Below are 20,839 nucleotides of genomic sequence, written 5' to 3'. Positions count from 1 at the left end.
TACTTTGAGCAGCATTATCTCCCTTATCCCTGTTTTGTACCACCCAAGAGAGCAGGAAGAATCTGTTGCCTAGCAGAAGTTTGTTTTATTTAAGGCTTCTATCTACACTGGGCTGAAAATGGTGGGCCCCATTGCAATACAGCCATTTTATGATGCTGTGGCAGCAAAAGGAGTTGTAAAGGCAGCATATTTTCTCATGGGGAGCTACCCATTAAGGGCTTCATTAGATGCTATAGAGCTGGTATAACCCACTCTCCGCTACCTTCCAATATAGTGGGCATACAGGGGGAGTGGCTGTTCCCACAGGCCTCAGGAAGCCCATCATAAATTAAAATAGCCTTGAGGCTGCTCTAATTTATACCAGCAGCTGGCCCCAGAATAGGGGGATTCCCTTCCCAATCTCCCGCTCTTCTGCACTGTGCTTAGCTCAGCCCAGCCCGAATGGAGTATCAGGCCCTGTGTTTGGAAAAACTCAAATTATAAACTTAGTCCATGTGAAATTTTCACTTATGGGGCTAGAATCTGCCTTTTTGTAGGCAGAAATATGCTGGAGGGGTGCAGAGAAACATGACACTGCTGCATTCCCCAGTAGGTATATTGGCTAGCTTAACCACAACTCCTCTCTGTCATACGTCTTGCAAGTGGAGCTGCACACACTTCTTCCGTGTCAGGCCAGCTGTGCTGGTTGGTGCCAACGGCATGGGTCGAAGGGCCATGGTCATGCCCGCAGGTGTTTTCAGGCAGCTTACCCATGTCCGTTTTGCCAATTCTTATGATATTGTCATGAATCTCATGATAATTATTGTTTTCCTTAAAGGCCCAGCTCCTGGAGTCAAGTGGATATGTGATGATTTCTGTCTTTCTTTAAAAAAAAAGTATGAAGTTTCTAGCCCTGGTGGTGACATCAGTGCACCCTAAAGGCTCAAACAGCAGAAGGCAAATAAAAGGAACACCACATCTATTATTTTTACACAATCTGAGGATTTTCGGTGAGCCTGGCTCATGATGTTTGAACATTTTCACGGGTTACAGGGGGCAGTAAGGCGGCCAAAGACGGATGGGTGCATCCTTTCTCCTGCCTGCCTGTGAAGCAGCTACCTACAAAGCTGCCCCTACAGTTTGGCAGGCCACAAGGTGCTACTTAAATTGTATTTGTGTGTGTATGTGTGGGGGGAGGCTTCAGGGGTGCCTGTTGAAGGGTGTGGGTCACAGTAGTTGTCTCTCCTGCCCAAATAACCCCCTGGACTCCTGCTTGCACTTGCATTTTGAAGCTCTCCTCAAGGCTTTGCCCTTGATCCTCTCTACACTGGTCTTGGAAGCACCCTGGAACAGCAGGGTGCGTGGGAGCCACTGCCCAGCAGCTCCTCAGCTGCTTCTCGGCGGGGGAGGGGGAGACGGGCCACGCTCGAGCAGAGACTGGCTCCGCAGCCTGGCCGCTCGCAGCCAGAGGCAATCAGAAGCTGCGGCCCCTGCCAGCTCCGCCACAGGGGCGGGGCGCAGAGGGCGGGAGAAGCGGGCAGCGGGGGGTGTCCCTGACTCTTGCTACTGCTGCTGCGCTCTCTCAACTCGGGGAGGCAACGGGCGGAGAGGCGGCGGCGGCGGCCGCGGCCAGCACCGGGAGCAGGCGGGTGGCTGCTGGGAGCGAGCGAGCGCTGAGGTAAAGGCAGGGAATGGGATGGCTGCGGGGGGCTAGAGCGAGCCGTGCCCGCGTGTGTGTCTCGGCTCGATGCTGGCCATGCACCGGCGGGGTGCGGTGCAGCTGGAGGTGGGTGCGGAGCGCGTGGTACCCGGGAGCCGCGGAGGGGGGCGTGGCGGGCATGCATCGCCGCTGCTGCTCGGTAGCGGGGACTGGCCCCTGCAGCTGTGCGCTGCGCGGACAACTAAATAACGTCTGCGCTTGCCCCCCCGGTCCCGCGCAGTTCAGGTAACCCGGGGGGGCTGTGGCTGCCCTGGGGGGTTTGCTCTGCAGCGCAGCGCTGCGTTCCCTCTCGGGGCCCGATCCTGCCGTCCTCTAGCCACGCGCCCCGGGGGGCTGACTTTCCATAGGAGTTTTGCCCCGGAGTAAAAACTGCCTGAGCCAAGGCTCCAGGATCGGGCCGCGGCGGGCTGGAGGGTGGCGGCGCTGCTGCCAGGTTGCAGCTGTCCACGGCGGTGACCCTGAGTAGGTCCCGGAGCCGTTCGTTTCCCCAGGGTAGCACGGGCAGCCTGGAGAGGCTGCAGCAGTCACGCTGTGCCGGGGTGCTGCCGCTGCGCCTGTGTCTGGCGTTTTTCACACCGCTCTTAGCTGGAGGTTTAATTGCAACAGTTGCGTGATTCCATTAGCACAATGGCTGAGGAGCAAAGTTTGCAGCCCAGCGGCTGCTGCTCCAGCTAGAAGTGGGCTTATCGGGGGCTGTAGTAGGGTTAGAGAGACAAGGTGGGTGAGGCGGGATCTTTCCCTGGACCAACTTCTGTTGGTGAGAGAGACGAGCTTTGGAGCCCCACAGAGCTCTTCTTCAGGTCTGCTTCTAGGTTTAGGGCAGTAAACCTCCCCCCCCCTTGTCTGAAGCATAAGAGCCCGTGTGTAACTACTTGGCATGTAAGGTCTCAAGCTCTGAGGTGCAGTGCTTTGTGTGGGGCAGAAAGGGATGGAGAGAGAAGTTTTTTTGTTTTTAGTGGTATATACACCTGAGCTCAGAGCTTGTGACTTCTGTATATTTCTTGCTGCTGTGTGTTTTTATACAAGGAAACTGGGTAATGTTCAGTTAGAGAGGCGCGCTTTAAGTTTTATCCCGGCTCATTGGAAACGTTCAGATGACTTCTTGGGACCTCAGGGAGATGTAACATGGCAGGGTGCATGTGTGCTGCTTTATGTGGGGGGATCGGAGCGTTTGCGAATCCATGTATTTGTGTGTGGCAGTACCTAATGACTGGTAAGACAGCTGGAGTTGAAGCAGAATCGATCCAAACGGTGAAAAAATTAGCCAGATTTAAATAATTAAAAAAAAAAAAAAATCACAGGCGAAAGAGCACTGTGGCAGTTGCACTTTTAGCCATAAGCAGCAACACCGTGCTTGTGGAGAAGTTGCAGTTGTGCTGGAGAGAGAGGAGGAGCAGTAACAAAAAAACTTCATGCTTGGCTAGTTACTGTAATGGTCTGTATTTTGTGAAAGAGATGTTAGCATTGAAACTTGGAGGAGAATGCTAAAGATACACTGCAATGGCAATTAGTTTGATTATTTTGCAGAACTACTGTATTTGAGAGAGGGCGGTAAAGCAGATTTGTAAACCTTCTGTTATTTTATTGGTGGATTTAGATAATCCCATTTGATGAATATTGCACCTGTTCCCGTGTTACTTCTGACTTTCAGGACAGAAGTGAAAGCGTTTCTGCATACATAAGAAATAGTTAAAATGAAGTTTAAAATGAAGCTTTAAACAGGATTAAATGGGTTGTGTAACTGCTGAATGCTATTAAAGTACTATCAAGGCTATAAAATAGCCAGACAAAAACAACAACAAAAAAATTAATTGTAACAAGAAAATGACGGCTTTACAAGAACTTCAGTAATGAACACATAACAATTGATGGTATGATGCAGTAATTATTTTGGTATTTACATCATTAACTATTGTAATTTAACGGTAATGCCTTGGTATTTTATTCCTTCTCATTTGCAGACAAAAGCACATCTGAGACATCATCAGGGAGTAATTTGATAATAAAGTCATGAATAGAAAACACTAAACTATGCTCAGAACTCTACAACATAAAGCGTGGGGCAAACTAACCTCATTTGTTGTTTATTTGTCTTTTATAAGTCTGTTTACTGTCATTTGCATAAATGAATAACTAAATTGTATACCACCTCCCTTTCTGGTGGAAAAAATACTTAATGTTCACGTTTGTTCAAAAATTAAGAGTTATTAGCAATATTAGCTATAAAAAGTGAGCCAAAGTATAATTTTAGAGATTGTACATTTTGTAGAATAAAATTTGTGTGCAAAACAATCACATTGGACATTAGATTTCCTTTAACCAGGCACTTATTTCACCCTCACTAATTCTGAACAGTTTCTTATTTAAATAAAACTAATAAATGGACATCATACTTTTTTTCTGAACAAGGGACACTACTGATCAACTAATTTTGCAAGGAAAAAGGCAGTTTTACAGTTAGCCCAGCTTGTAATTTACTTAGTTTACTTAGGGTTTTTTTTGCCTTTTGGGTACTGCTTACACTTAATCATTGTAAATTCCCATAATCCAATATCCCTCTTTCAGTGGGATTACTTGTGTGAATAAGGTCTATTCGCATAAAGTCTGTAGGATTAAGTCCACTATCTGTAACAATGAAATATATTTAGCAAGTATATTAGTATATAAGTATATATATAAAGGCTCAGCAGTATTTGTATTTTTCTAATTTCAAGGCTCTATGCTAGGATGTGAAAATATTGCAATTATACACCTAAAATATTAAATTCTTAGTAATACATTTTTATTTTGATTGGGGTGAAATCCTGCTCCTTAATGTCAATGACAGAACTCCCTTGACTTCAATAGGGTAGGGATTTCACCCTGGGTTAAAAACACACTTTATAGGAACCATTTATAATAATTTGGTCAAATACAGATCTTGTTAAAATATAAAATGTAACTACTACTACGTTTATTTAAATCTGTGATATTTTATTTATTTCTCTCTTTTAAAAACTGTAAATTATTGTAACTAATTCTGAAATGAATACACTTTTAATCAAGTTAAGAGAGACTTGTTTAATATCAACTCAACACTTTTTTATGCTGGGAGGAGTGTGTTGGATTCAGGGAATTTACCATAACACAGTACAATCGATACCCAAAAGAGAGTAAAAATCAATGAGACTGCTTGGGTCTATCAGGACTACTCATGAAAGAGTTTGCAAGAGCATACCTACTAGTCATAACGTAATGCAATATATTTGTCATTGGGACTACTTGTGTAAGGACTTGTCTACATAGGAAAGTTATACCAATATAGGCTAAGGTGTCAGAGTAAACCAGTGCAGTTATACTGGTATAACTGTGTGGGCACTCTTACTGGAGTATAAGAGGGTCTTCACTTAGTTGCTTGGGCAGGGATTTAAGTTGAACGGAAAACAGCCACTCTTATACTGGAATAAGAATGTCCATGTGGTGGTTTATAACGGGTATGGCTATATTGGTTAACTATACACTGGTTTATACTGATATAATTCTAGCGATTTAACTAGTAAAACTTTCCTGTGTAGATAAGCCTTAAGGGTATATGTATCAGACCCAATATGTACTGATCTGATAGCCCACAAAAGGCTCATTCCTCAGGTACTTATGCATGCAAACCTGCCAGTGAAGTAAATTTTGCCTGAATAAGAACTGCAAGAATGGACCTGTGGATGACGAAATGTGGTGGCATTAGTGGGTTAGGCATGATAATCAGGTTTGTGACAAATTATATAATATGAACCAGCTTCTCATTTACATAAAATTAAACCCCCTTTACACTGCCCTGGTAATGTAAAGGTGCCTGAAAGGGGGTGTGATCTTTAGGACCTATTTACTCTGCCAGAGTGGTGTAAAGCGGCCTTAGTATTACATGAGAATCACATCTTGTTGATTTTAAAAGAAGCCAGAAAGAATAACAGAGGTTCATCACTTGCTCCAGTTTCTTCCTGCTGGTGAGACAAGGTGGATGAGGTAGTATCTTTTAGTAGACCAACTTCTGTGAAGCTTGTCTCTATCGCCAACAGAGCTCTTCTTCAAGTCTGGTCTGGGGAAGATAATGAGTGTCCCAGCTAAATAGAAAGTGGAACAGGTTGTTTAGCACAAGTAGTTAACACATATTTCAAGGGCCCATTCAAGGTGAAGTGGCCTGTTAACACCTCTCCAGTCATTGAGGTGGGGGGAGTTGTTAAGTTATAGATTATTGTAATAAATGTTTGAGGATGAGGACTGAGAGGTCAGATATGGGGTGATTGCTTTGTGAAAAGAGTTTACCCATAGGTGATATGGTGTTGAGTTTGAGAGTGCAACGATTGTCTGATTTCACCCATATAGTTGTTATGGGGACATTTAGGGCTCTGAATGAGGTATACCACATATTGTGATGGGCATGAGTAATGGATTTTGAAAGGTGTGTTGTGTGGGGTGTTGATCATTGTAGATTCTCTCTCTAATATCCTGGGACCAACATGGCTACAACAGCAATCTGTCTACTGGTGTCACTCTTGATTTCCATGGATTCAAACCAGTGTAAAATGGGAATAATACAGTAATGAGTCAGGCCCATAGAAGTATTTACATTTCTTCTTTGAAATATCAATATTTCCTAGATTATGCATGTCTAATTCTTCACTGCCTTACACTCCATTTACACCTGGAGAATTATACCCTAAAGAATTAAAATGCTGCCAGTTTCACATGTGGTTCATGGGAAATGCCTTAGTGAATCAGACCAGGTGGTTATCTAGTTCAGTATCCTCTCTCTATCACAGGAAGGTGTCCTGTAGTGGACTGTTATGGAATAATTTGAGCATAGGAGAAGTTTCTTTGTAGCCCCTGTCAGGGGGTAGCTAGCTTATGCCTTGAAGCATGAAGGTTTACTTCCCTTCTAAAAGAATCTTTGTTCACATTAGCTCTGTAATGTCTTACTCCTTTTCTGAATCTCAGTAAGCTCTTGGTCTCTTGGGACAATGGGTTCCATAAATTACTTACCTGTGTTAAATTTCTTGACTTTCAGTTTCATTGAATGTCCCCTTGTTTTTGTATTGAGACAGGATAAATCTGAATGCCCTAATGCAGTGGTTCCCAACCTGCGGCCCGCAGTGGCTTTCAAAGTGGCCCACTGCTCCCCTCTTGCTGGCTGCATAGGGAGCTGCTGCCTAAGGACCAAGGCAGAGTGCGTTGCTGTGGGGCTGAAAGACGGTGCAAGCTCTTTGGTGCAGCCAAGGGGATGGGAGATCAGTGCTTACCTCCTCCAGCTATAGCAGGGAGCATGGCAAAGTGCTCCGTCTGGGTCCATAGGCGCTTGGGTCCCTGCTAGAGCCAGAGGGAGGGGAGATCAGCATTTCCCTTCCCTGGCTCCAACAGAGAGCAAAGTGCTATGCCTGGGTCTCTAGGTGCTGGTGTCTCTGCTGGAGCCAGAGGGAAGGGATCACTGATCTCCTGTCCCCCTGGCAGTGGCTGCAGAAGGGAGCCACTGTCTAAGGACCCAGGTGAAGTGGATGGGGCTACAGGACAAGTGCGGTTTCCCTGCTGCAGCCAGGAGGAGGGGAGATCAACAAGGAGCCAGGCAGTCTTGGCTGCTGGTGCAGACTGGTGTCTCTTCAGGATTGCAAAAATGATATCTGTGGCCCTTAAGCCAAAAAGGTTGGGAACCACTGCCCAATCACAAAACAATTGAATTATTATAGTAAAATACATGTATATGCCTTGTATGAAAACAAAGAGTATTATTTAAACTTATATTTGAAATTGGGAAAAGGTCACAGTTTAATTTCAATTGTTTGTTGTTTCTTTGTTAAATGTTCTAATTAAACATTCTCTGCTATGGAAGGCAATACTTAGCAGTCCCAAGGTGTTAGCAAAGTGTCAATGAAATAATCTCTTTCCTTCAGAGCAATGTGCAATATTCACTTTGCTCCAGTATTTGGAACCCTTTAGAAACTGAAGAGACACTTACATTTTTATTCATTACAATCCACAGTGAACCTAATATTCAAGGTAGATAAGCAAACTGGAAAAAACATTGAATAATGTTAACAGATACAGAAATAAAAAGAAAGAATGAGATATACTGGAAACAAGCCAAATGGTTGTGAAATACAGGAAAGGGTAGAATGTTTGTAGAATATATAAAGCAACATGACATTTATTGTTTTGAAGCAACAAATATTAATGAAAACAAAAAGAACTTTATCTCTGATAAATAATTTGGTTGTTGAAGTAATAGTTTTGTCTGTGGTTATCAGTCTTGTTTTCTAAATCAAGTTAAATTTTCTGTACCATTGACGTCTTCTTTGAATTATGTTGCAATGAGTTTAATAGTGACCCATGCATCATGAATTTATATTTTTTTCTGGTTTTTAATAAATGAGTATGGCATTAGTGTACAACATTCGTACTCAAATTTCAGTGTCTTGATCAAGCTGTATATTTTCCAAGTAGATTGTATAACCCAGTGTTCTCCAGAGTTACACAGTAATGTCCATAGTGTCTAGAAAAATTACATAATATATAAATATTTTCAAATTATGTATGAAGAAAATATGTAAATTTAAAAGTTTGTTTCTATTGTTGCATAAACAAACCAGGCCAGAAACATACTATCTCAGGGCCCAGTTCTGCAAAGCTATGAGCTTTGTGTCCCATTGAAGACAATGTGACTACTCACAGTGGTAAAGCACGTTTGTACCTTTTGCAGGGTAGGAGCCAAAATCTATTCTTTGGCCCCACAGGTTCATTTAATTGAAAGTTTCCTTCACAGGTAAATGGTTATGACCTAATTTACTAAGTGTCTATACGTCCATGGAAATAAAGTTATAAATCAGACTAGGCTCTACTGGCTGCTTCCAGACAAAATTAAAATAACTTGGATATAATTCAGCGTATGTCAATATTAAAGTCACATATGAAAAGTATTTATTAATTCAGTGTCTTTATTTTTTTTTCACTTGCTGGTTTTGGCTATTTCAGTTGTACATGTAATATCAATATGAAGTGCCTGGTTACTGTTCTGTGAATTAAATTGGCCCATTAGAGTTAGCTTTCGATGATAGTGAATGGCAAAAAATGAATGGAATGGGCAGAGAAAAGAGAAGAAAGAAAAAGACGTGAAGAAGTAAAAATGTCAGACTGGAGTAGAGAATCTTTAGCTTTTGGTGGCACTGGAAGAGCTATATACATGCAGTAAGTTCTGTTTTTCATATTTTCACTGCATATACAATATAATTGGCATCTAAATATTTTGTTACATTGCTCAAGATTTCTTTGTCAAAGTTGTATGTGTCTGTAATACGCAGAGATTTTATCTGTGTCTATATCTACACTGTGTATTCTAGATGTAGACATACATATGTGTGTGTGTGTATTACCTCTTCCACTATTTGGTGGAATCCTACATCTGTTATAGAAAGAGGTGTAGAACTTAAATAACAGAATACCCCTTCTTCAGACCCTGCAGAAGGCCCTGTGTGCAAACTCCATGCAGTTGTGATTCCTCAGGTTTTGGGGCATTGGCTGGCTAGATGCGACAGAACTACTCCCTGCAGGAGCAATCCCCAGCGAAATAGGGGAAAACAGGCTACAAATAAATGTGTACATTAACGCTGATAAAATCAGGGTTCATACATGAAGTGTCATGTAAAGCCTTGTTTCACAGCTCCCCTGTATCTCACAGACAGAGTGAGGTTACTCTGTCTTGTACTGCTAAGTATGAGGCTCTGCTGCTTCTCCGAGGTATATGCCCTGGAACCTTCCTCTTTTCCCATATCTAATCCACCTCCCTTTGTTCTCCCTCCTTCCCAACAGATGCACAGGTTTGTCTTGTCTCTAGAGTCCCTGCAGTTCTCTGTCTATTCAGTTGACTTGTAGAGGCCACTATCTACTTTATCAGAATATAGTTCAACCCATTCCTTGATATCACAATACCTTAGAAACTTCCATTTGTTTTCCTGCAGGAGGGTATGATCTAGCCCATAGTGTGTGTGTGTGTGTGTGTGTATATGTGTGTATATGTGTGTGTGTATGTGTGTGTATATATATATATATATATAATATATAGATAGATAGATGTTATAACATTAGAGATTATTTGGGAGTTTAATTAAACAAACTAAAAAACCCAGCAGCAGTTAATAAGAAAATCTGCTTTTTAGGTTTTCCATCCAGAGATCAAAGAAAAGTCAGAGGAGGTTACAGATCATATGTCTTTTATTTTTTGAGGTCAAATGCAGGAAGTTGTATGGCAACATTCAAAACCATATTAATTTTCTTTTGAGTCTGCGTGTTTCTTTACTTCTTCACTTCAGTTTTAAAAATACTGTCCCGGAGAGATCTGTGCTTATGTACAAAGTTTCTTGCCTTGAATGCTTTTATGGGGCGCCCACTGGCTTCACTGGAAGTTAAATGTCCATATGTTTGGCTATTGTATGTCTTCATGAGTTAGAGATGATGACCAAATAGCTGATAAGCAGTAAGAATAATGAACAGTATTATAGTCATACAAAAAAGTATGTGGATCATTGAGGGAGTATTTACTGCATGTATGGTCCATTCTCCAAAGATTCTGCAACGCAGGGCAATATACAATGTTCCTGGACAATGAGTGTGATTTTTCTTAGTCTTCCCATTTAATTCAATGTAAAATAGTGTAAAGGGGGGGAAATGCATCTGCAATCAAAGAATATTACACTTTTTAGTATATGCACTATGTGATACTGTACAGAATTACTGAAACATAGGTTAAGTAAGTTAGGTTGGGAATCCAGCTCAGCTTTTCAGAAATACCGAGTGACAAAGGAAGCTGTCACTGTTGCCTGATCACATTGTAAAGAGATGCCGTTCAGAAGAGGCTGTCATTCTAGCTGGTAAATCTTCTGTGCAGAGTTCCTCATTATCTATGGCCCAGATCCTGCCTGGCCTTCCTGAGAGTGTACACTGGGCCCAGGGAGAGGCTCAAGGATTCTTTCCAACACCCGTTCCTTCCTTTACATGGCCTTCATAAGAGCTAGACTTCACTCTGGGCAGGGGCATGCACAAGGGGGGGCAAACAAGGGGGGTACAGAACGGTGGGGCAGGGAGAGCCAGCTCCTCTGGCTGCAGGGGGCACTTTGTGCCCCTCCAAAAGCAGCCAAATTTTTGTTCCTCTGCATGCTCCTGACTCTGGGGGATGCAGAAGCTTCAGCTTCTGCCCTCCTGCACTGACTTATTGAATGGGACTGGTATATAAAGGGGAACAGGCTGCACCCTGTTGTGTATTTTGTGTCTTGCCTTATTGCCTAGGTTGCCGTAGCAATAGAGTTAGACTATTAGGGGATAGCTCAGCCAGTCCTGGCTGGTTTTAGTGTAGTTCAATGAAGACTTTTCATGGGTTAGCATCTTTGTGTTCCATGCTGATTTCTCTCTGAATACAAGTACTTTCCAAGGATTTAACATATCAAAAGTGACGACGGAAGATGGGATCGACCTGTGCTGCATGGGCAAAAGTAAAAATCAATGTAAAAAAAAACCCTTTTTGCTGTTTTGGGGGCTGGGCTGTTTACACTGACGGTTCAAACTGAAACTAAAACAGGCTCTGCTTTGTTCTGACCGAAGTGAAGCAGACTGACTGGGATCTGGGAAGGAACAAAAGCAGTGCTAGTGAATGGAAATCACCAGCAATTGTGTGTGAAGGACCCCAAACACACACATGAATAAAAGACACTAAAAGACAAGAGAAAGGAAGAAAAAAAAAAGAGAGGGCAGCAATGGCTACACTTACGGGGGGCCCCTCGGATCTTTTGATGAGACTCTAGAGAATTAGAACTCATATACTGAGCGTTTTCAACTTTTCGTTATTGCAAATGAAATTACAGATTTAAAGAAGGTGCCCATTTTCTTAAGTGTTGTAGGAGCTAAAACCTATATTTTATTGAACACATTAAAACCCTGATAAGCCAGAGACAAAATCTTACAGTGACATTGTGAAAATCCTGGAGACATATTTTTTTCCAAAACCGCTGATAATTGCAGAGAGATTTAGGTTCCACAAAAGGAATCAAGAAGAAGGTGAAACAATTGTGCAATTTATAGCAGCTCTGAAGAAGCTTGCCGAGCTCTGTGAATTTAATGATGTGTTAAATGACACCCTCCGTAATAGGTTAGTGTGTCGTCTGCACAATGAAGCAGTACAGAAGTGCCTATTGACAGAGGCCCAGCTCACCTGGCAGAAAGCCATTGAAATTACAATCTCTATGGAGCTGGCTACAAAGGAAGCCCAACAGTTCAGTACATCAACCAGAGTGCATAAGGTGTCACAAGTACGTACCCACAAGACAGTGGGGAGCTGGGAATATTACCGCTGTGGAATGCTGGGTCACCATGCATCGGAATGCTGGTGTAAAGATGTAGTGGGTCGACAGTGTGGCAAAAAGGGACACATTGAGTGTGCCTGCAAACAAAAGAAAGAAGAGTCAAACAGAACAGGCAAACTGGAGAAAAAGAGGCCTGCTCTCTGGCGGACCAAAAAGGAAAATCTGCACGTGGTAGAGCAGACTCAGGATGATCAAAGTGACACCCAGTCAGAAGAAGAAATGCCACTCCATGTCTTGTCCATGGCAGTTGGCTCACATGAATACCAGGTAACCCTGCTGTTCGAAGGTAAATGCATGGAACTGGACACTGGCGCAGCAGTTTTGCTGGTCTCAGACACTGTGTATAAGGAGAAGCTGAAGCATCTCCCGCTTACGCCGACAAAAATTGCTCTGAAGATGTATACTGGAGAAGTTGTATCCATGTTGGGCACTACTGATGTTAAGGTGCAGCTCAATGGACAGACTGCTAAATTGCCACTGTTTGTGGTGGAAGGCAATTACCCAGCCCTAATGGGGAGGTCATGGCTTAGGAAGATCCACCTGAACTGGGCAGAAGTGCACAGGATGACCAAAGAAGAAACAAGGTCTGACAGCTGTATTAAGGAACATGCTGCTGTTTTTTGAGAGGACCTGGGATGTATGAAATTGACTGTGAAATTGAACATTAAGCCGGACAGCCAACCAAAATGTCTGAAAGCCAGAACTGTGCCATATTCCATTAGACCAAAAGTTGAAGTAGACTTGGAGCGCCTGATCAAAAATGGAGTCCTGATACCAGTTACCCACAGCCAATGGGCAACCCCAGTCGTTCCAGTATTGAAGAAAGATGGCTCCATTTGGATTTGTGGGGATTTTAAGGTCACTGTTAACCCAGTGTTGTGTGCAGAGCACTACCCTCTTCCCCCCACTGATGACCTCTTCATTGGCTTGGCTGGTGGACAAAAGTTCAGCAAGATTGATCTGAGTCAAGTGTTTTTACAGATGCATGTCGATGAGAAGCTCAAGAGCTGTTGACTATCGGTACAGCCCTTTGTGTGTCATGATACTGTTGCTTTCCTTTCGGAATAACATCTGTTCCAGCTTTGTTCCAGAGGACTATAGACCAGATCTCGAGTGGCTTGCCAGGAGTCCAGTGCTATCTTGATGACATCCTGGTCACTGGCAAGAATGAGGAGGATTACCTTAAGATTACCTGAAGGCTACCCTACGAAGACTGGAGAAGTATGGCCTACAAGTCTGCAAAGACACACGTGAATTCTTCCAGCCCTCTGCTGAAGATTTGGGACATATCATAGATGCTACTGGCCTTCGTAAGACTCCTGCAAAAGTCAAGGCTATTGTGGAAGCTCCACCTCCTCAAAACGTAAGCCAACTTTGCTCTTTTTTAGGGCTATTGAACTATTATGGAAAGTTTATTCCACAGTTAGCAACACTACTAAACCACAGCATGAACTCTTTAGCCAGAACAAGGTCTGGAAATGGACTGAAGCCTGTGATGTTGCATTTAACAAGGCTAAATGCGCATTGCTAAATTCAGAGGTTCTGATGCATTTTGATCTGTTCTTACCTCTACAGTTGGCCTGCGATGCCTCCCCTTATGGAGTGGGTGTGGTTGTATCACACATTATGCCTTCGGGAGAGGAGAGACCCATTGCTTTTGCCTCACGCACCTTAAGCAAAGCAGAAACTAACTATGCCCAAATCGAACGTGAAGCACTGGGAATTGTTTTCGGAATTTGGAAATTTCACCAGTACCTGTTTGGATGGAAGTTCACACTGCTCACCGACCATCAACCTCTAATATCAATTTTTGGACCATGCACAGGCATTCCACCATTGGTTGCTAGTCGTATGCAACGATGGGCATTGTTGCTTTCCGCACACACACACACGAGATCAAGTATCAGAAATCCACTCTGCACTGCAATGCAGCTGGTCTCTCAAACCTGCCTTTACCAGTTATACATCAAGATATTGGCCAGAAAGAAATCTTCTACTTTGAACAGGTAGAGAACACACCCATCACTGCTACTCAAGTAAAGAAGGCAGCTTGCGTTGACCCATTACTATCCCAAGTTATGGACCTAGTGATGCATGGAACATCTCTAAAGGACTCTCAGGACTCACCTGACCTTCTTCCCTACATGTCCAGGAGAATGGAGTTATCAATCCATTCTGGTTGCTTGTTGTGGGGAATGCACGTCATTATTCCACCACTACTGAGATCACAGATTTTAGAATAGCTACGTTCAGGTCACTGTGGAATAGTGCGCATGAAAGTAATTGCATGAAGCTACTTTTGGTGGCCTGGCCTGAAGAGAAAACATGAGCTTGAACTTCATGTCAGAGTGTGAGGAACATGCCTCAGTTGGTGCCCCTACACCCATGGGACTGGCCTGAAAACCCGTGGCAGCGTATTCATGTTGATTTTGCTGGCCCATTTGAAGGTAGCATGTTCCTGGTTGTTGTAGACACCCACTCTAAATGGTAATGCCATCCACTATTGCTGAAAGTACTATCCAGAAACTGCATGAAATCTTTAGTCATTTCGGTCTGCCAGAACAACTTGTGAGTGACAATGGACCGCAGTTCGACTCTCAGGAGTTTGAAAATTTTATGAAAGCAAATGGGATACGTCACATCACTTCAGCACCGTATCATCCATCCACCAATGGATTAGCTGAAAGGTTTGTGCAGACCATGAAACAAGCTTTAATATCTGTAAGGGGACATTCGTCCATTCAAAAGCATCTGGACACCTTCTTACTATCCTACAGAAACATACCTTATGCTATAACCAAAGAGTCCCTGGCCTTTCTAATGATGGGACAACAGCTGCGCACTTGCTTTGATCTGCTGAAACCTGCCAAAGCATGACAAGTTGTGCAATGTCAACAGCAAAACCAAGTCATCAGATGTGCACCCAGAGCAATAAACCAGATCTTTAGTCCTGGACAGCCTGTCCTATCTCGGAACTATGCATCTGGAGCTAAATGGGTCCTGCTACAGTCATCGCCCAAAAAGGACCTGTTTCCTACACTGTCCAGACAACTGGACTGTCTGTCTCATCTGGCTGCAGCATGTAGATCAGTTGTTGCCAGGTCATACATGTCCCCAGGACACTTCTCCAGTTGAACTGCCTGACCTCACTATTACAGGTTAGATATCATAGAGTCAAGAGTCACCCGTTCTTGACTCCCCTTCTCCATCCACCTCTGCAGCAGATACAACCCCTCTTCAAGCAGATACAACATCCTCACCTGTTCAAGCTACGAGTCCTGAGCCCATCGTTAGACCCGCACCAATAACACCAGAAGTCCCACTGTAATCCACCTAGAGAGAGAAGGCCTCCTCAACGGCTGGATCTTTAGATAGGCCAAACCCACGTTACGGGGCAGAATAATCACTGAGGTTTAGCTGGGAACTGAGGCATTCCCTAGTTTAGTGATTGTTCTGTTAAATGGGTGTTTTCATTAAGGGGGGGAGGAATATGTTATGTATTTTGTTATTGCCTAGGTTGCCGTAGCAACAGAGCTTAGCTTGTTGCCATAGCAATAGAGTTAGTTTATTAGGGGATAGCTTAGCCAGTCCTGGCTGGTTTTAGTGTAGTTCAATAAAGACTTTTCATGGGTTTGTATCTCTGTGTTCCGTGCTGATTTCTCTCTGAATACAAGTACTTTCCAAGGATTTAACATAACACACCTCATACTGGGTTGTAGTAGTGGGCACACTCTTTCTATGTGCATGGGTAGTTCCTGAAGGAAAACTGACTCTTAGTGCTCCCGGGGGGGGAGGAGGCTGAGGCTGAAGCTCTATACTGCCCCTTACAATGAGCTGTGCTTCTTTAAAATTATCATTATCCTTAACCATACTTGTTGTAGAGCATTGTCAACCCCAGATGTTCAAAATCATGAGGCTGGTGTAAAAATCACAAAATTAAACAAATGTGAGTTCTTTTTAGTTGCTTTCTGGGTTTTGAGCCTTTGGGTTACTCTTGAGTCACTTTTTCAAGTTTTTCTGCACAATAACAGGGCTAGAAATGTACTGGTTTTTTGTTTTTTGTTTTTTTAAATGAAAGCAGAGGTTTCCTTGTAATTACAAAACTTGAGGAGCTGTGGCTTTAAGAGAAACACCGAATATTGCTAGATTTATAATAAAATCGTGGGAGTTGGCAGCACTGAGCCAGGTTTGTGGTTTCATGAGAATCCTTCTAGGTTACTGTTTCTTTGCTGGCTTATTGAACCTGGTGCCTTGTTGATATTAGTAAATAGAATATCAGTGACTTGGTGTATTTCCTGGCATGTTTTGTGGTATGTCAATAGAAAAGTGTTATCAAAGCAATCTAGTCTGTCTCAAGAGGTGGGGTAGCGGAGCACTTTGTTTGTTCAACACTCATAGTATCTCAGAAAAACCTATTTAAAGATAAGAGATACAAATAGCATTTGTGGATGTAATTACTGAATGACTAGTAAAGTCTGACTGAGCTAAGGCAGGTGCTTGAGGATGCTGGCATAGACAGGTGTTGGAGACTAAAGAGGGGAAAATTTACAGTTTTATTTACTTTTAGCCAACTTGATCAGTCTGTCAGCTGAGTCAATAAAAGTGCAGTGGATTCATTTACATTGTTTAACTTCATTTTTTAAAAGGCGAAATTCTTTTGTATTCTCAATTTTACTGACAGGTACCTTGAAACCCCACTTTGGCTGTGAGAAAACCAGCATGTGTTAATGTGGATTTTGATGATCATTAACGTGTGCTAAGATTTCCTGTGGGGTTAACAGCGGATGATGCTGCATCCAGCAGCTTTCCTCTTGCTTGCTCCCTCCAAAGCTGTGAAGGCGGAATTGCCTGGAGCACCTGCAGAGGGTATTCTGCGGGGTCAGGAAGGAGTGGAGCAAAAGGGTAACATTGAGCTCTTCATTTGCTTTTACTATAGATGTGTTGGAAGTTATTAAAATCTCTGCCATATTATGTTGGAGTTGTACTCTAACAGTTCTTTCCTTTTCCAGGATTTTAAACTCTCCCGGGTACAAGAAGGTAACACCAGAGTTAACTTCCCCAGCGTCCAGTTCCCTGGTGTGAAGGTACAGGTAAGAAGTAAGTTAGGGTTTATTTTCAAAATCCCCTGGAAAGAATTACAGTTGTAATTGGTGTCATGCTCTCTGCAAGGCAACCCTTGGTACATTTCCTCCTGCAGAGCCATTCGGTTCATGACAGTAGACTGCCACCAAGAAAGACATGGAAATCTAAAGGAATGGATCCATTTTGAAGAGGCAGCAAAAAGTTAACGAAAATAACACTGTATAGGGAAAACACCAATGCAAACTGCATCAGCTGAGGTCTCTAAAAGCAAAAAGTGCCTCACTGTTGGTTTTTATTTCCTTTTAAATATTTTACTTTGAAAATCAATAGGAAATAGTTGCACTGTATGTTGATAAAAGAGTGTGTTTTTTCCCTACAGATAAAAGTAAGGTTGAAATAGCTACACATTTAGTAACTGGTAATGTCACTGGAAATATGAGAAACATTTCTGAATATAGGAATTAACAAGCACTCCTATTTCCTATTGCACACTAAGGGCAACTTCCCATCATCTGTGCAAAATCCAGGGGACTTGCATAATGGTTGGGGGGATGGAAACCTCCTCTCACCTCAGACCAGATCCAGTGCACAGAACAGTCAGCTGCTCTATAGCTCTCTCCACAGACTCTGAGCTGTAGCAGTGGCTGTGGTTCTCTCTTACCCTCTACTCATGAGTTTTACATAGTGAAACAGAGTGGTTTGTAGACCCACTGGCCACCATCTCTGCCACTCCTATTCCCCATCCATGAATCTTCATGGCGGGCAGGAGTTGGGGAGGCTCCTTTTTTGTGGATTGTCTGCGTGCAATGGAATTGTAGTTCTGCTGCTCCTTGAGACTTGCCTGACAGTGCAGTTATGGGTAGGGACAGAACATGATTTGCCCCAAAGATCTCAATTCTGCGTTGGTGTTGTGATGCTTGGTGGAAAGAAGAGACTAGGGAGCCTCCTCTGCCTTCCGTCGGAAGGCGGGCAGGATTTCTTGGATCTGGGAGGCAGGCTTGGCTAATGTGTTAGCTTGGACACACATCCCCCATGGGAGCATGGTCTAGGGCAGTGTTTCTCAATTAAATTTGGCCACGGAACCCTTTTGAACTCCATAAATAATTGTGGAACCCCCCAAACTCTTAACAGTCTTCAAATGTCAAAATAAGCAAAGGTCAGCATTTCTTACTTAAATTACACTTACACTGAATACCCTCCACTGGAAAATCCGAGACATCTTCCTTTTTCGGCGGCGTGGAGAGCAGCTGCTCTCGGAACCCTAACAGTGTTCCCACGGAACCCCAGGGTTCCGCGGAACACCAATTGAGAAACACTGGTCTAGGGTTGAGAGGTACGTCCAGTGCTCCAGGCTGCCTAATGAGTGTTGTGCATTCAGCAGGAAGTGCCAGCTGGCTGTGGTTAAGGAGTGCTTGCTGATCCTGCTCATGAGAGCCTAAACATGCTCCCTGCTCTGTGTTTTTGGCAGCTTTGCACTAGCAATGTGTCTCAAGTGCTAGTTGCATGTCTTCCTTTCTTCCACATAAGCGTGTCCTGTAAGGGCATGATTTAACTTAAGTAAAAACAAAGTAGTTTTACATGCCTCCTTTTTTCTGTTAGAGCAAATAACATATGGGTGGAAATAGACCTCTGGCTTTCAAAACTGAGTCTTCCTGAAGCATCTGTGATGTTATTTCCACAGTGAAAAAAATGTTATTTGATGATATAGATAAAGAAGGCCCATGTACTCTATGGCATGTTTTGGACCTAAATTCTGAAAGATCCCTGCTAGAAATTCTGTGGCAGCTTCAGTGACATTTAAAAATGAAGGCTTTATTAAATTAAATCTGAAACTGAATAATACAGTCAGCAACATAGCTGGAGAGTCATTTTTTATATTCAATTCATTTTATTTTCCACTGTACCCACAATTTGAGTATGCCACGGAATCCATTATGAAGAATGCCTTACTGCACTGTAGCAGGTATCAAGGGTGGAAGTTGGAGGCTTGGCAGCTGGAGAGGCACATTATGTGGACATTATGTGTTAACTAATTTAATGTTTGGAGTAGTGTTATAATCATTTCAGTCCCAAGATATGAGCGAGACAAGATGGGGGTGAGTGATATATTTTATTGGACCAACTTCTTATGGTGGAAATCAAGCTTTTGAGGTGCACAGAGCTCTTTAGGTCTGGAAAATTTTGTCCAAACCTGAAAAAGAGCTCTGTGTAGCTTGAAAGCTTGTCTCTTCCACCAACAGAAGTTGGTCCAATAAAAGATATTGCCTCCCCCATCTTGATATTTAATGGCCATCTTTAGGTTTCATAGTTAATATCCCTTTGTAATGAAGGGGGCAGGTCATGCCTATGAGTTACTTTGTTAGGCTTTCTGCAAACTCAGGGAGCCAACACTGAATCCTTGTATGCTCGGTTCTTATTTTCCAGGCTATTTGCACAACCCTAAGTGCTAGAATCACAAAACTTTCTAATTTTCATAGTCAAAGTATGATAGCTTGTATTTAGTAGCAAGAGATGAATTCCACAGCTGTAGAATCATGGAATGCATGGGGCTCTGTTTGAGCTTTATTTTTAGGATTTTCTATTAGTGCACATTAATTACAAAAGGCTGGAATAAAAAAAACCCTCTAGTTATGAGACGAAAGCCCATTTAAAAGCCAAAACAGATTTGTTTTTAAGGCTTGTCGGGTTATGCACAGATTTTTGCAGTGGGAAAACTGGAAATGTTTTTATTGAATCTAGTCATAACATATCAACATATGTTAAGCTCATTTTGATGATTTATAATTGCACTCACAAGATTCATCTATTAAATTAAAACTCTGAGTCTGGTCAGAAGACAATTATCCTTTTTTCAGCTTCCTGTTTTCTCACAAACTGTTGAACTCTCTGGCATTGATAAAAGGTTAAAATAAAATCGGTGCTGCATTTGTTGAAGAGACATTTATTCATCTTGTGTGGTCACCTTGCCGTTTAGAATCACATATTACAAATAAGCTTAGCTGGATCCTCATACATGGTCAGTGAGCTGTAACACACTGGATCCAAATTCTCAAGAATCCTAAGTAATATAACCCACTCTACAATGCTTGGTTTTTTGTTTTTGTTACAGCCAACAGCTGTAAAACAATAAATAGGCTAAAGGAAAATTTCATCATTAGAATTACAATAACATACTTCTTGAATTCAAGTGATGTTGGGCCAGATCCTCAACGACATTTAGGCACTTAACTCCCATTGAAGTCAAAATCAAATACCTTGAGGATCTGGGCCATTGTCCATAGATGTACATGGTTCAGTACAGCTATATTAAATATGAAGGAAGCTGTTAGCGACTCCTATATTTAGATTTCCTAACCCTTTCTGTTATGGAGGATTCTTGAGATCTTTTCTTTGATCAGGTCTCATCCCTTCATTGTTTGCAGTAGTTCTTGATATTTGGCAGGGCAAATCTCTGGCTGGAGAAATGCCTTTTCTTTGTCCAATGAAATTCCACTGAGATTTGGCTAAGGTATAAAGAGTTAAAAATCACCATTTTTTTTCCTTTCACTTGTGTTCTTCAGGCAAATTTTGGCAGCCTATCAAAGTCACGGACTATTCCAAAGCTGAGATCACACGGCTGCTAAAATAGCAGATACTGTACCAGGTGTAGTGGGCTCCATATTGCCCCTCTCTCCTTGTAAGCCTT

At 42.6% G+C, this 20,839-nt stretch overlaps 1 protein-coding gene across 9 annotated transcripts in view; it reads left to right on the top strand.

Annotated features, from left to right (window-relative positions):
- The first annotated feature begins 1,302 nt into the window (after positions 1–1,302).
- The window catches only part of RARB (retinoic acid receptor beta), a 483,315-nt gene continuing 463,778 nt past the window's right edge, over positions 1,303–20,839 (top strand). For 7 of the 9 annotated variants that reach the window (XM_067561902.1, XM_067561899.1, XM_067561898.1 and 4 more), the window contains exons 1-2: positions 1,303–1,657; positions 17,082–17,162. The gene's annotated coding sequence lies outside the window, so the exon portion shown is untranslated. Of the gene's footprint in view, positions 1,658–17,081; positions 17,170–20,839 lie in introns of all 9 variants that reach the window. The other 2 variants (XM_067561904.1, XM_067561903.1) reach the window with 1 other exon arrangement.

The sequence above is a fragment of the Emydura macquarii genome, unplaced genomic scaffold (genome assembly GCF_026122565.2).
Source record: "Emydura macquarii macquarii isolate MOO-44397 ecotype Brisbane River unplaced genomic scaffold, CSIRO-AGI_Emac_v2 contig_2422, whole genome shotgun sequence".
Classification (NCBI taxonomy): Eukaryota; Metazoa; Chordata; order Testudines; family Chelidae; genus Emydura; species Emydura macquarii.
Note: the sequence above shows the minus strand (reverse complement) of the source record. Positions and strands in the feature narration are given on the sequence as shown.